The sequence below is a fragment of the Polypterus senegalus genome, chromosome 14 (genome assembly GCF_016835505.1).
Source record: "Polypterus senegalus isolate Bchr_013 chromosome 14, ASM1683550v1, whole genome shotgun sequence".
NCBI lineage: Eukaryota > Metazoa > Chordata > Cladistia > Polypteriformes > Polypteridae > Polypterus > Polypterus senegalus.
Genome location: NC_053167.1, coordinates 137,561,092 through 137,575,995, shown reverse-complemented (window position 1 = coordinate 137,575,995; position 14,904 = coordinate 137,561,092).

Genomic DNA, 14,904 nt, shown 5'->3' with positions numbered 1-14,904 from the left:
AGCACCTGGAAGCACTCCGGGTCTTCTTGGAATTATTTCCAGCAGCACTTCCTGGTGTGGCGGAAGTGCTGCCATCCAGAATTCCCTTACTGTCCGGGCGCCCCCTGGCTGTGGCCACGTCCTCTCAGGAATGTCCCAGGTCCCTCCTTGTGGCCCCCAGATAGGCCCGGGAGGCTGCCCTCTCGTGGCCGAGGAGTAATACTGTCCATGTCGGGGACTATCCAGGCGTCCCGGCCGGGCAGTGTCCCCAGACATCTGTGACACTATCTATCTATCTATCTATCTATCTATCTATCTATCTATCTATCTATCTATCTATCTATCTATCTATCTATTATATAGTGCCTATCTATCCCATTCATTGATGAGCGCATATGGCCGGTACAGGGGCTGGCGAGCGAATAAAGCAGGGGGCAGAGCCCCCTAGTATTAAGTAAAGAAAAAAGAGCAACAGAATGGATTTAGACATTAAGCAAGAGTTAGAAAGGCTTTTTTGTAGTTATCTTAACTTCCAAGGTTGAACAAGATTGGGTGCAGGTATGTAATGAGCCATCTGTTGGAATGCATTTTGCGATGCATGTAATAATAAAATGTAAAGTTGTGAATTAGTCAGTTGTCAAAATTTGATGCTCTCACAGTTCTTGGAAAATGTGAAATTTTGCCAAAAAGTTGAAGGCAATCCGTGTGATCGATCATCCCCTGTGATTCTTATTCATATAATATGTCATCCTCAAGCCAGTGAGATCGACTGAAGTTTACAGCCAAAGTTTTATGTAAGAGATCAGAATGCTTCAGGCAAATGATTAAGTCTTTAACTTACTTTCATGGTGCATGTGATTCAGGTCTCTTTGTGATGCCTTCAAGTGTGTATTTGGTTTGGTTTCTTGGACTTTTGTTTTGTGTTAAAGGTTTTACATTTTTTATTTTAATTGATTACACTTGTCACACATGTACGTCCAGGGATTCATCTTCCTGTCTTTGACAAATTAAGTGACACCACTCTGGGGCAAGAGGGGGTGCTCACTCTGTCTCTACTTTTTTACACACAGCTCCCAGGAGCCACAGAATGAGGGCAGCTAAGCCAGCCATAGCACCTGGGCTGGCTCCACCCCTTCTTATCGGGGCGCTGTAAAGCCAGGTGGTCCATGGAGGGTGGCATCTGATACTGGATCTGGAACCTGGCATGGAACAAGCTCCATCATGTTGTTCAAGCCTCCCGAAATCAAGGAGCCTTCTGTTTGTTGGGCTCAAATGCCATCACTCGCTCTTTTTGTTTTACTTTGCTTTGTTTAAAGGGGACACCTGGTTGGTGCCCCAACATTTCAAAGAGGCTCATGCAATTCTGTCTTCTGGTCACACACTTTTTTTTTTAATTATATTACTAGCCCTGACATTTTGATATATTTTTGAGTTCTTTGGATATTTTTGAATTCTGGACCTTTATTTTTTTGAAAGATTTTGATTTATTTTTATTTATTTAGGCCCTCCATAGTCCATCCATCCATACATCCTCTTCTGCTTATCCGAGGTCGGGTCGCGAGGGCAGCAGCTTGATCAGAGATGCCCAGACTTCCCTCTCCCCGCCCACTTCTTCTAGCTCTTCCGGGGGAATCCCGAGGCGTTCCCAGGCCAACCGGGAGGCATAGTCCCTCCAGCGTGTCCTGGGTCTTCCCCGTGGCCTCCTCCCAGTTGGACGTGCCTGGAACACTTTGCCAGGGAGGCATCCTGATCAGATGCCTGAGACACGTCATCTGAATCCTCTCGATGCGGAGGAGCAGCGGCTCTACTCTGAGCTTCTCACTCTATCTTTAAGGGAAAGCCAAGACACCCTGCGGAGGAAACTCATTTCAGCCGCTTGTATTCGTGATCTCGTTCTTTCGGTCACTACCCATAGCTCATGACCATAGGTGAGGGTAGGAGCGTAGATCGACTGGTAAATTGAGAGCTTTGCCTTACGGCTCAGCTCTTTTTTCACCACGACAGACCGATGCAGAGCCCGCATCACTGTGGACGCCGCACCGATCCGCCTGTCGATCTCACGCTCCACCCCAAAATACTTGAACTCCTCCACTTGGGGCAGGATCTCTCCCCCAACCCTGAGAGGGCACTCCACCCTTTTCCGGATGAAGACCATGGTCTCGGATTTGGAGGTGCTGATTCTCATCCCAGCCGCTTCACACTCAGCTGCGAACCGCTCCAGAGTGAGCTGAAGATCACGGCCTAAAGAAGCAAACAGGACAACATCATCTGCAAAAAGCAGTGACCCAATCCTGAGTCCACCAAGCCAGACCCCCTCAACACCCTGGCTGCGCCTAGAAATTCTGCCCATAAAAGTTATGAACAGAATCGGTGACAAAGGGCAGCCCTGGCGGACTCCAACTCTCACTGGAAACGGGTTCGACTTACCACTGGCAATGCGGACCAAGCTCTGACACCGGTTGTACAGGGACCGAACAGCTCTTATCAGGGGGTCCGGTACCCCATACTCCGGAGCACCCCCCACAGGATTCCCAGAGGGACACGGTCGAACGCCTTTTCCAAGTCCACAAAACACATGTAGACTGGTTGGGCAAACTCCCATGCACCCTCCAGGACCCTGCCAAGAGTATAGTGCTGGTCCACTGTTCTGCGACCAGGACAAAAACCACAGTGTTCCTCCTGAATCTGAGGTTCGACTATCTGATAGACCCTCCTTTACAGGAGCCTCGAATAGACTTTTCCAGGGAGGCTGAGGAGTGTCCTTCTTAAAGAGGAGTTTTTTTTTTTTTATGCTCTCCATGGTATTAACTGTTTATTGTCTTGGTGTTCTATTAATGGGTGGCATCATGGACTCAGTGGGATAGAAAGCCTAAATGTGCCTTTCCTCACAGAGACAGCCCAGAAGCTCTTGATGCACCATCTCCGCTGCATCTTCTCCGACAACTATCGCTGTTTACTTTACCTTTTTGATCCAAATATTATCTTAAAATATCCCCTCTTTTTGATCAGTTGGCCTGAGTTGACTGGCCCACCACTCGCCCTCTCTCTTTGAAAACTATTATCAGAGTTGGAGTTTGGACTCCGGAGTCTGAACTTGTTTGTTTTTGCATCTTCCTTTCTTTTTCTTCCTTGTTTTATTGTTGGTGAACAACAGAGAAGTCATCACAGTTCATGTGCCTGTAACTCTTTTAATGTGTCTTAAACAAACACTCGCTCAGGTTTGCCCATTGTCAGCCATCGTCTGTTTGCTGAAGGAGGAGTCTTCCCTATCCTGTCTGCTTGCCAAGACACTGACCCTGACCTTCTGTTATATTGGTGGTTTGGCCACCGACTTTAAGGCCACTTTCAAAAATGTTTGTTGTCTGGGACAAGGTAAATTGGGGGTATAGGGGTGGCTAAAGCTCTTTTCATAAATCAAGTCTGATAGCATGGCATTTGTGGTGTAAACTGTGGAAAAAGCCTGTTTAATGTGCACCTGTAAATAAAATGGCTTTGAAATTCAACCTTCTAGTGTCTCTGTCTCCCTGTCAAACATCTCCCATTTCTGATCCTAATCAGTCCCAAACTACAAGATGCCCAGCATGTAGTCTGGTTCCCTCTTTCCCACTACATGGGGTGTCAAATTTTGGTAGCAGAGGTGGGATGGATCAGAAGTTGAGAGAGAGCTATCAGTAATGAGGGTGAAATCTAAGTTTTTTTTATTTTTCAGTTTATTGAATCTTCTTCTTCTTTTTTTGGCTAATCCCATTAGTGGTCACCACAGTGGATCATCTTCTTCCATCTCTTCCTGTCCTCTCCATCTTGTTCTGTCACCTCCGTCACCTGCATGTCCTCTCTCACCACATCCATAAACCTTCTCTTAGGCCTTCCTCTTTTCCTCTTTCCTGGCAGCTCTATCCTTACTACCCTTCTCTCATTATACCCCTCATCTCTCCTCTGCACGTCCAAACCAACACAATCTCGCCTCTCTGACTTTGTCTCACAACCGTCCAACTTGAGCTGACCCTCTAATGTCCTCATTTTTAATCCTGTCCATCCTCGTCACACACAGTGCAAATCTTAGCATCTTTAACTCTGCCACCTCCAGCTCTGTCTCCTACTTTCTGGTCAGTGCCACTGTCTCCAGTCCATATAACATAGCTGGTCTCACTACCATCCTGTAGACCTTCCCTTTCACTCTTGCTGATACTCGTCTGTCACAGATCACTCCTGACACTCTTCTCCATCCACTCCACCCTGCCTGCACTCCCTTCTTCACCTCTCTTACACAATCCACATTACTCTGTACTGTTAATCTCAAGTATTTAAACTCATCCACCTTCACCAACTCTACTCCCTTCATCCTCATTATTCCTCTGACCTCCCTCTCATTCACACACATGTATTCTGTCTTGATCCTACTGACCTTCATTCCTCTCCTCTCATATCTCCAGCACTCCAGGGTCTCCTCGACCTGCTCCCTACTATCACTATAGATCAAAATGTCATCAGCAAACATCACAGTCCACGGGGACTCCTGTCTAATCTCGTCTGTCAGCCTGTCCATCACCATTGCACATAAGAAAGGGCTCAGAGCCGATCCCTGATGTAATCCCACCTCCGTCACTCCTACTGCAGTATCCTGCACCACTCTTACGTCCTTCTCTGCCACATCCCGATTTCCTCATACAATACCACAGCTCTTCTCGAGGCACCCAGTCATTTGCTTTCTCCAGGCCCACAAAGATGCAAAGCAACTCTTTCTGGCCTTCTCCATTCTTCTTCATCAGCACCTTGTAATATTACACTTGTATGTTTTACTTTAGGGTTTTTTTGATGTAGTTTTTAAGTGATTCATTTATGTGGCCATGATTATTATTATATTGCAGGTCAGCACTTGTGATTCATGGTATTATGATTTGCGGATCCATTTATTTGTGTCTTTGCCATTAATAATTAAATGGAAATTATTTTGTGACTTATTGTGGAAAACCGCAGATGATGCTGTACCAGTGCTACTTAATTGGACTGCAAATCCCAGCATCCCTGAGGAGTACAGTGCCATTTGTTAGCTTTGGCAGATGACACAAGGGCTGCTGGGTGAAACTAGACAAAGTGCAATTTTTAGAAGGGAGCCATACATTCTTCTGGTGTCTTTTTGTTTCAATGCTTTACCCCACTAATGGATTTTTCTGGATGGGTTTCTGTCCTGTGCATACTCCTCTGAACTGGAAAATGTGTTCACCTGGGGGGTGCTCTCAAATTTTAGAAATGTTCACATACTTCGGCATCATGGTAGGACAAAACTGTACATAACTTTCAGGAATCTGTTCACAAGGAATTTCATTGCACAACTACGCCACCACCATCTGCACCTGCCAAAGTGGACTGTGTCATTAGTGTTTTATCATTTATACAGTTAGTGTATTGTATCTGTAATATTAATCATTTTTATCCTTTACCACCATACATATACACATAAAAAGGTGAATTTTGTAAAAAGTTACGGATGATTAAAGAACTGCAGATCTACGCACTTTGTCTGGGGGATGCCACACATCCTTGTATTAGCAGTCAGCCTTGCACACGTGATTTGCTTTCACGGTAATTAATTTAACTCACATTTCTTGGAACGTTTTGCAACTTATTTATTGCAATATACTTAGAATACACAATTATCATGGGCCCAAAGTGTATTTGTGGATTTTGCATTTTTGGGGGTTAGGGATCTAGGACAAGGAATAACTTCAGCAGATATAACTCATAAGGGAAAACTAGTATTACTTTGAATTGTGCGTATTTAAACATGAGTTTAGCAAAAAAAAAAAAGGTTTGGAGAAAAGCTGACAGGCAGACAATGTCACCATGCTGTCTGTTGGTAGGGACGAAGTTGAAGGAAGACAAATATTTGAAGGGCTCCTAAGAGAAGTAAATGTTTTAGAAGACATTATGATAGTGGTTCTCAACCTGTAGGGGCAGGGGCACAAAGTAACAAAAGGGGGGCGCGAAGATGTGAAAAAAAGAAAACAAGAATCAAAAATATGAAAAATACATCTATTGAAACTGAAACAAATTAAATTAAACTACATTCTGATACTAGAACAATAAATCTAGAGTTAGATAAATGTCGATAAAAGTTAAGTAGGTATAATAAAATATGCATCTACATTTCAAAAAAACGTTGGGGTAGCGCGATTAAAACTGTTATGAAAACTCGGGTCGCAAATACGTAAAGGTTGAGAAACGCTGCATTATCGCTTATGTTTGAGGCCAATCTATAAAAGGGGTTCTTTCGGATATGCTCTTCTTTTGAATCATCAGCTAAATTAAATATATTAGTATTATTAATATTATTATTATCACCATCCTGTTCTCAGTGCACTAAGATATGTTAGGGTATTGGCCAGAGGTTGTTCAGCTGAGGACTCGTTGAAGAATGCAGGTCGTGAGATTTTCTGGATCTCTTTTCGCACTGACTCTATAATGGGAGTTTGCCCAGCTGCTCTTAAAACCTGGTCTTGATGGTTTCAGTGTGCCTATGGCCACTGGAGTTACTCTTGTCCTCGTGTTCCACATGTGTCTGACTTCGATCTCTAGGTCATTATGCTCGATGATCTTCTCTGCCTCCTAGCTCAGGATGTTGTTATCATCCTGTGTTCCTGCTGTTCTCTTAACCAATGATTTGCTCATGGCAGCAGACTCTGGACAAACCAGCATATTAATTATTAGACCTCAGTGCAGCATTTGACAATTTCAGACATGACACTCGACTGTCCAGAATGGAGAACATGCTGGTTATCTCCTGCACTGCCCTCCAGTGGTTCAAGTCTTGTCTGACTGATAGTCAAGAGTTTGTTAGACTTGGCAACAGCAGATCCAGCTCAGCGCCAATCACAGAAAGAGCTCCTCAGGGCTCTGTCCTCGGCCCTCTTCTCTTCTGTATTTATATGCTTCTCCTTGGCCATGTTATTTGTAGCTATGGACTGGGCTATCATTTTTATGCAGATGACAGTCAACTCTATTTCATTGTCAAAAGTGCAACTTCATCAGAGTTTTCTCAGCTCACAACCTGCCTCAGTGAAATTAAAACCTGGATGGAGCAGAACTCTTTAAAATTAAAATTGCAACTAAACTGAACTCCTGCAAATTGGCATTAAAGTGCTACTTAATAAAATGAGCTCCTTTTCAGTCACTCTTGACAGAATTCTCATCAGACCTTCTGCTGATGCAAGGAATCTTGGTGACATTTTTGACTCCTCCCTTTCTTACTCCACCCACATCAACCACATTAAGAAACTTTCTCACTTTCACCTCTGTCACATATCCCGTGTTTGCTCATTCCTCTCCTTTTCTAATGCTGAGAAACTTGTCTCTGCTTTTATCACATTCCACATCAATTATTGTAACTCGATGTTGGCAGGTGCCCCTTCTAATCTTATATCGTAGCTCCAGTTAATTCAAAACTCTGCTGCAAGAGTCCTGACACGGACCAGCAACAGCGAGCACATCACACCCATCCTGCTTCACCTCCACTGGCTCCCTGTGTCTTACAGGTTTGAATATAGAATTCTATTAATAACCTACAAAGCTTTAAATGGCCTTGCACCGGACTACATCAGTGACTTTCTAAATCACTAGGCTCCTGTTTGCCTACTAAGGTCCTCTGATTCTAGTAGTCTTGTTGTGCCCCACACTAATCTACACTCCATGGGTGACAGCAGGGCCTTCAGCTCCATAGCACCCAGACTCTGGAATGACATCCCGAAATTAATGAGATCAGCTGATTCTTTTAAAAAACAACTTAAAACGCATCTATTTAGGAAGGCTTTTAACTTAACTTAACATTCTGCCTTACTTTCAGTTTACTTCTCTGTCCAGGTGCTCAGGATAATTTGTGTGTCTGTTATATCAAAAATTAGGTTTGTTAGGTTTTTCTTTTAGTATTGAATTTAGTATTTTACTTTGGTTTATTGTCCTTTATTCTATTTAATGCCTTGTTATCTGTTTCATTGTGCTATTCAGGAAAGCATTTGTATCCAATGTTACATATACCTGATGTTTTTTTTTTTTTTAGATAGATAGATAGATAGATAGATAGATAGATAGATAGATAGATAGATAGATAGATAGATAGATAGATAGATAGATAGATATGAAAGGCACTATATAATAAATATAGATAGATAGACATTATATAAGATAGATAGATAGATAGATAGATAGATAGATAGATAGATAGATAGATAGATTAAAAGTGAAAGGCACTATATGATAGATAGATAGATTAAAAGTGAAAGGCACTATATAATAGATAGATAGATTAAAAGTGAAAGGCACTATATGATAGATAGATAGATAGATAGATAGATAGATAGATAGATAGATAGATAGATAGATAGATAGATAGATAGATAGATAGATAGATAGATAGATAGATAGATAGATAGATAGATAGATAGATACTTTATTCATTCCAAGGGGAAATTCCCATACTCCAGCAGCAGCATACTGATAAAAACAATATTAAATTGAAGAGTGATAACAATGCAGGTAAGTCAGACAATAACTTTGTATAATGTTAACGTTTACCCCCTCCACCCCCCCGAGGGGAACTGAAGAGTCGCATAGTGTGGGGTCTCCTCAGTCTGTCAGTGGAGCAGGATGGTGACAGCAGTCTGTCACTGAAGCTGCTCCTCTGTCTGGAGATGATCCTGCTCAGTGGATTCTCCATGATTCACAGGAGTCTGCTCAGCGCCCGTCACTCTGCCACGGATGTCAAACTGTTCAGCTCCGTGCCTACAATAGAGCCTGCCTTCCTCACCAATTTGTCCAGGTGTGAGGCATCCCTCTTCTTTATGCTGCCTCCCCAGTACACCACAGCATAGAAGAGAGCACTCGCCACAACCGTTTGATAGAACATCTGCAGCATCTTATTGCAGATATTGAAGGCCGCCAGCCTTCGAAGGAAGTATAGTCGGCTCTGTCCTTTCTTACACAGATCATCAGTATTGGCAGTCCAGTCCAATTTATCATCCAGCTGCACTCCCAGGTATTTATAGGTCTGCACCCTCTGCTCACAGTCACCTCTGATGATCACAGGGTCCATGAGGGGCCTGGTCCTTCTAAAATCCACCACCAGCTCTTTGGTTTTGCTGGTGTTTAGTTGTAGGTGGTTTGAGTCGCACGATTTAACAAAGTCCTTGATTAGGTTCCTATTCTCCTCCTCCTGCCCACTCCTGATGCAGCCCATGATAGCAGTGTCGTCAGCGAACTTTTGCACGTGGCAGGACTCCGAGTTGTATTGGAAATCCGATGTATGTTGGCTGAACAGGACCAGAGAAAGTCCAGTCCCCTGCGGCGCTCCTGTGCTGCTGACCACAATGTCAGACCTGCAGTTCCCAAAACGCACATACTGAGGTCTGTCTGTAAGATAGTCCATGATCCATGCCACCAGGTATGAATCTACTCCCATCTGTAAGCTTGTTCCTAAGGAGCAGAAGTTGGATGGTGTTGAAGGCGCTCGAGAAGTCCAGAGACATAATTCGTACAGCACCACTGCCTCTGTCCAAGCGGGAGAGGGATCGGTGTAGCACAGAGATGATGCTCCCACCTTCTCCTGGTATGCAAACTGCAGAGGGTCGAAGGCGTGGTGGACCTGTGGCCTCAGGTAGTGAAGCAGCAGCCGCTCCATGGTCTTCATCACATGTGACGTCAGGGCAACAGGCCGGAAGTCGTTCATCTGACCAGGATGTGATACCTTTTGGACTGGGGTGATGCAAGATGTTTTCCAAAGCCTCGGGACTCTCCACTGTTCCAGGCTCAGGTTGAAGATGCGCTGTAGAGGAGTTTTTTTAAGATTCTGTTTATTCGCCTTGAGCATGTATTTTTATTATTATCCCGGGATCATCACATCGATGAAGATGCCCAACTTGCTTTTCTTGTCATGGAACACGATGTTCGGCTTATTGGTGGTGATGGTATGGTATGTCGGAATGGTTTTCTCTCCGGTGTCAACAATCTTGCCTGGTGTATGCTCGTACCACTTGTCTGTCATTGGAACACTCAGCTGTTGGCATACTGCACACAGTACATGTACATACTGGCCTTGTTGTGACATTCAAGATATTGCTTTGGAGTCAGTACATGGCATCCAGACACTGAGTCTGAAGATCTCCTCACCTTCACCACATCGACTGCATTTGTGGTTGACTGATGTGAATGTAATCTACTGTACTTCTGGTGGTACTGGGCGTTCAAGGCCTGATCTTGAGCAGCTGTGAGGCTTTTGGCTTCCCCCTTTAGACCTGCACTTTGAAGCCAGGCTTGCGTCAGGTTCATGTCAATGTATGGCTTGTCCGGGTAGTTGAAGAATTGGTCGAGCAATGGCTTCTCCTTGTCACACTGAATTCTCGCCTCCATGATCTTGGACTTGAATAACATGCATGGTTTTCTTACTGCTAGTGCTTCTAGTCTCGGGCAGGCCATTTCTTTTTTTGATCTCATAGACTCTCCTCAAATTGTTTAGTGCTGCCCACCACTCCGCTCAAGACACTCGCACAGAATGACCATCACAGCCTCCTCCTCGGTCTCAGACTCTAAAAGTCCTTGGCCTACTTGGCATCACGTGATGTAGTGTCACTGGACATATGCTTTTGGATGTAGAAGGCCATTCATCCTGAGGAGTTTTCTTCTCTTTTGGTCCATATTCTTTAGGTCCAAAGAGGACCACAAGATGATGCCAAAGCTGTATAGCATAACAGATACATCCAGTCTGTTAATGGCTGAGATCTAAGAGCTGAGCTCTGTCTGGAGGGCAAGTCTCACTCGACGGTAGAACTCCTTGGTGATCTTGGACTTCATTAGCTTGTGCTTGATGTCGTTACTCTCTCGTCCATGCCAAGGTACTTGTACCCCTCACCTGGTTCTAGGTTCTCAATGCTCTCTTTGTTGTTCATCACTATATCAGGAGATGCTGCAAGCTTGCCTCTATGAATAGTCACTATGGTGCACTTTATGATTATTAATATTCCTAAATCCACTCAATCCAGTGTGGAGTTTGACCCCTGGACACAGACAGACGGACTCAGAATGTCCCCAAATACACATTGTTTATTCTACTTTTCTTGCAACACACAATGCAACTACAAATGTCCTCAATAACTCAGTCCTTATCTTTTTGTCTCTCTTTTCTTTTCTTTTCTTCACCGCCTCCACTCCTCTCCTGCAAGCCTCGTCCTCTTCCACTCGACTCCGGCTCCCTGAGTGGAGTGAGGTGGTCTCTTTTACACCACACCCGGAAGTACTCCGTGCATTCCTCAATTAAGTCCCAGCAGCCCTCCCGGGTGTGGTGGAAGTGCTGCATTTTAAATCCGGCTCCTCTTCTGGTAGCACTTCCGGCTGAGGCGGAAGTACTGGAGACCACGGCTCCGGAATTATCCCAACGGCCCCTGGTGGTGGCCACGTAACCCAACAGTCTTGAGCATTACAGCCCCATGCTTGTGGCCCCGATGTAATACAGGGTGGCTGTCCTTTCACGTCCAAGGAAATGGCTTGCCCTTTTCTTGGTCCCCTGCTCTCCCAGGCTTCACGACAAAGAACGATCCCCGGCCGTCCATCCCACCAGTTTAGAGGGGAATGCAGCAGGTGGTACTACATAAAATACAGACAGATTGAATGTTTTGCTATCATTTGGTGCTTTCAAAGAGCCTTCGTGTGTGTGATGCTGCACTGCTCATTGGTACAGGCACTGTATTAATAAAAGATGCTCATATTACCAGAATAGGCTCCAGTGCAAGTGTTTTTGAACTGGATTAAGTGGTTTTGATAATGGATGGATAAATGATGACAGACAGTAGATCTGTTCTTATCCTGAACTGGATTCATGTGGAGAAAAACAACTCCAGTTAGAGCTGGAGAAAATAACAAAATCTGCAGGGGTTCCAAGCTAAATGACCGCCTAAACCCCACTGGGCATTCCGCCTAACTTAAGTGTACTTAAGTTGTTCTTGATTGGTTCTTTTCAGGCTTCCTTTTAGAAGATCCAACTCAATGGGTTTGGTCACAAGTTGAGTATCCGCTTTCATTCTGACATCACAGACATCTGCACAGGACTTTGATCAGGTAGAACACCACCACAGAAGAACTGGAAAAGGAAACGGAGAAAAGTAAAGGCTCAGTACTTGGACCTTTACTGTTTTCACTTTACATGCTTCCAATGGGATCTCTCTTTAGAAAGCAGATGACACCCAGTTATTCCTTATTTCTAGACCAAATAAAGTTCCTCTGATGTTGTCTTTAATTCAGCGTTTCTCAACCTTTAAGTATTTGTGACCCGGGTTTTCATAACAATTTTAATCGTGGCCACCCTAACATTTTTTTTTAAAGGTAGATGCATATTTTATTATGCAGTACCGACTTAACTTTTATCGACATTTATCTAACTCTATATTTATTGTTCAAGTATCAGAATGTAGTTTAAGTTAGTTTGTTTTGGTTTCAACAGATGTTTTTTTCATATTTTTGATTCTTATTTTCTTTTTGTCACATCTTCGCGCCCCTCTTTTTGTTACTTTGCGCCCCCCTAGGGGGCCCACCCCACAGGTTGAGTACCACTGCTTTAATTAGATTATTACACAGGCGCTATACATAAATAAAGCTGCGTGCCATCTGCATAGCACCTTGTGTTTTGAGATTCTCTGTTCTAATGGTAACATATGGCTTTGAACATTACAGTGGACCCTGAATACACAGTGCAGAAGAACTGGGGCGAGTGGGACAAGAGACAGTCATGCAGACAGAAGGTGTGCCTGAGAGAACTGGGGGAGTTTGGGAGTCAAAGGGTAGGCTCGCCCAATCTTGATTGGATTTAATTTACAGTTAATTGATACACAGAAGCTTTTCATTGTTCTCGAAACTCCTTTCGTGCAATCGTTTTTAAGATGGTTTGAAATGTAAATAATCAACATAGCCCTCAGTACTAACGTTTGCAGTGCACCATCGATTAGAATTCCTTTGGTAAGGCATGTATTACTAAAATGCGTTGTATTTTTCATTCTAACAGATGGTGCGTCACAAACAGGTGTTCAGGTTTCCTCTCACTGGCCAAAGACATACATTACCCTCCCTGTGACCCCAGTTTACATTAAGCAGGTGAGGACATGACATCACATGTGCTATTTGATATGGAATTAGTAATAGCACTGTAACTGTTCGTTATGGTGGCACAGTGGGTTGCGCTGCTGCCTTGCAGTAAGGAGACCCAGGTTCGCTTCCCAGATCCTCCCAGCGTGGAGTTTGCATGTACTCCCCGTGTCTGCGTGGGTTTCCTCCCGCAGTCTAAAGACATGCAGGTTAGGTGCATTGGTTTTCCTAAAATTGTCCCTAGTGTGTGCTGTGCATGTGCCCTGCCCGGGGTTTATTCCTGCTTGCGCACTGTGTTGGCTGGGATTGGCTCCAGCAGACCCTGTATTAGGATATAGCGAGTTGGAGGATGACTGACTGTTTGTTATGCACCATCTGGTGGAATGACAAATGCAATGCATTTTATTGTTGCAAATGTTTCTGATGGAATGACAGAGACATAACAAATACAGGTAGATGGCCACATAAATGCTCAGACACAGAACACTTATCCTTAAATTAAGTTGGATGTGCCTTAGGTTACATCCATATTAGTATATTTTTGTTTAAAAATATAGACATTAGTCTCCATTTTCACTTTTTCTTCCACACTACCCTGTTTTTTTTTAACCCTGGAAATTTTCCATATTGCTCTCCAGAGCTGTATACTTCTGAAAACCTTGGGTTATTGTTGCAGTGCGGATGATCGCACTTTGATTGGTTCATGCTTCTTACATGGCCCTTCCCTGATAGGATCCTGTTCATTACAACGCCTCATTCCCTGATTGGTCGGCGAAAACTAACAAAGAGGACACAGAGGAGTTGCTTTCCTTGGCACTCGTTTTGTCGCTTACCTCTCTGCATCAGAATTGCATTTTGCAATGTTTGAAAGCTACACACATCCATAAAAGTCAAATCACGATAAATCCTGTGGTGTGAAGATCCCTTAAAGGATTTCTCTACCGATGTGTGCATGCCAAGTGTAGGCAAACTCCTACGTCGGGTTGTCCAACTCCAGGCCTGGAGGGCCGCAGTGGCTGCAGATTTTCATTCTAACCCTTTTCCTAATCAGTGGCCAGTTTTCACTGCTAATTAACTTCTTTTCCCTTCATTTTAATAGCCCTGTTTTTAAGGATTCAGTCCTCTGAATTGATTCATTTCTTTATTAAATGGCAGCCAAAGAGAAATGAGATGTGAAACGAGCCAACAGATGACCAGCTAAACTGGAACGTCAAACTCCAGCCAATTTCACTCACACCAGTTTCTTAATGAAAAGCCAATTCTTGCCGTTAATTAAAGCCGTTATTGAACATCATGACTTGTTGCTGCTCTCGTTCTGCCACAGCAGGCTGTCGATTTTCTGTTTTTTCTAAGACCGCCGTCAAGATGTTCTGGTGACCTGAGCAGACCACCGAGACCTTCACCTTTCTTTATTTTCAGGTGAGGTGGGCATGTGGTGGCTTGTTTTGTGTCTCATTATTGTTTGGCTGCTCATTAAGGAAAAAGAAACAACTAAGGGGGTCTGAGTCACATCAATTGAAACAAAGGCAAACAAAGTTAATCAGCAGCAAAACCAACTCATTAATTAAGAAGATGGTGTGACAGTAGGAGTCGCTGTTGACCCTCCAAACCTGCAGACAACACGTTTAGACACCAGGTAAAATAACCAGAAATGATTTTAATTTTCCAATAATGTGCACCAAGCACCTCCACTTCCACAGTACACTATAATAATCAATAATACAACAATAATCAATTGTAAATCCTCCTCTCCACCCAGCAGCTCTGTCACACTCCCTCCCAACTCCAGCTCAGTCTGCTGGGTTT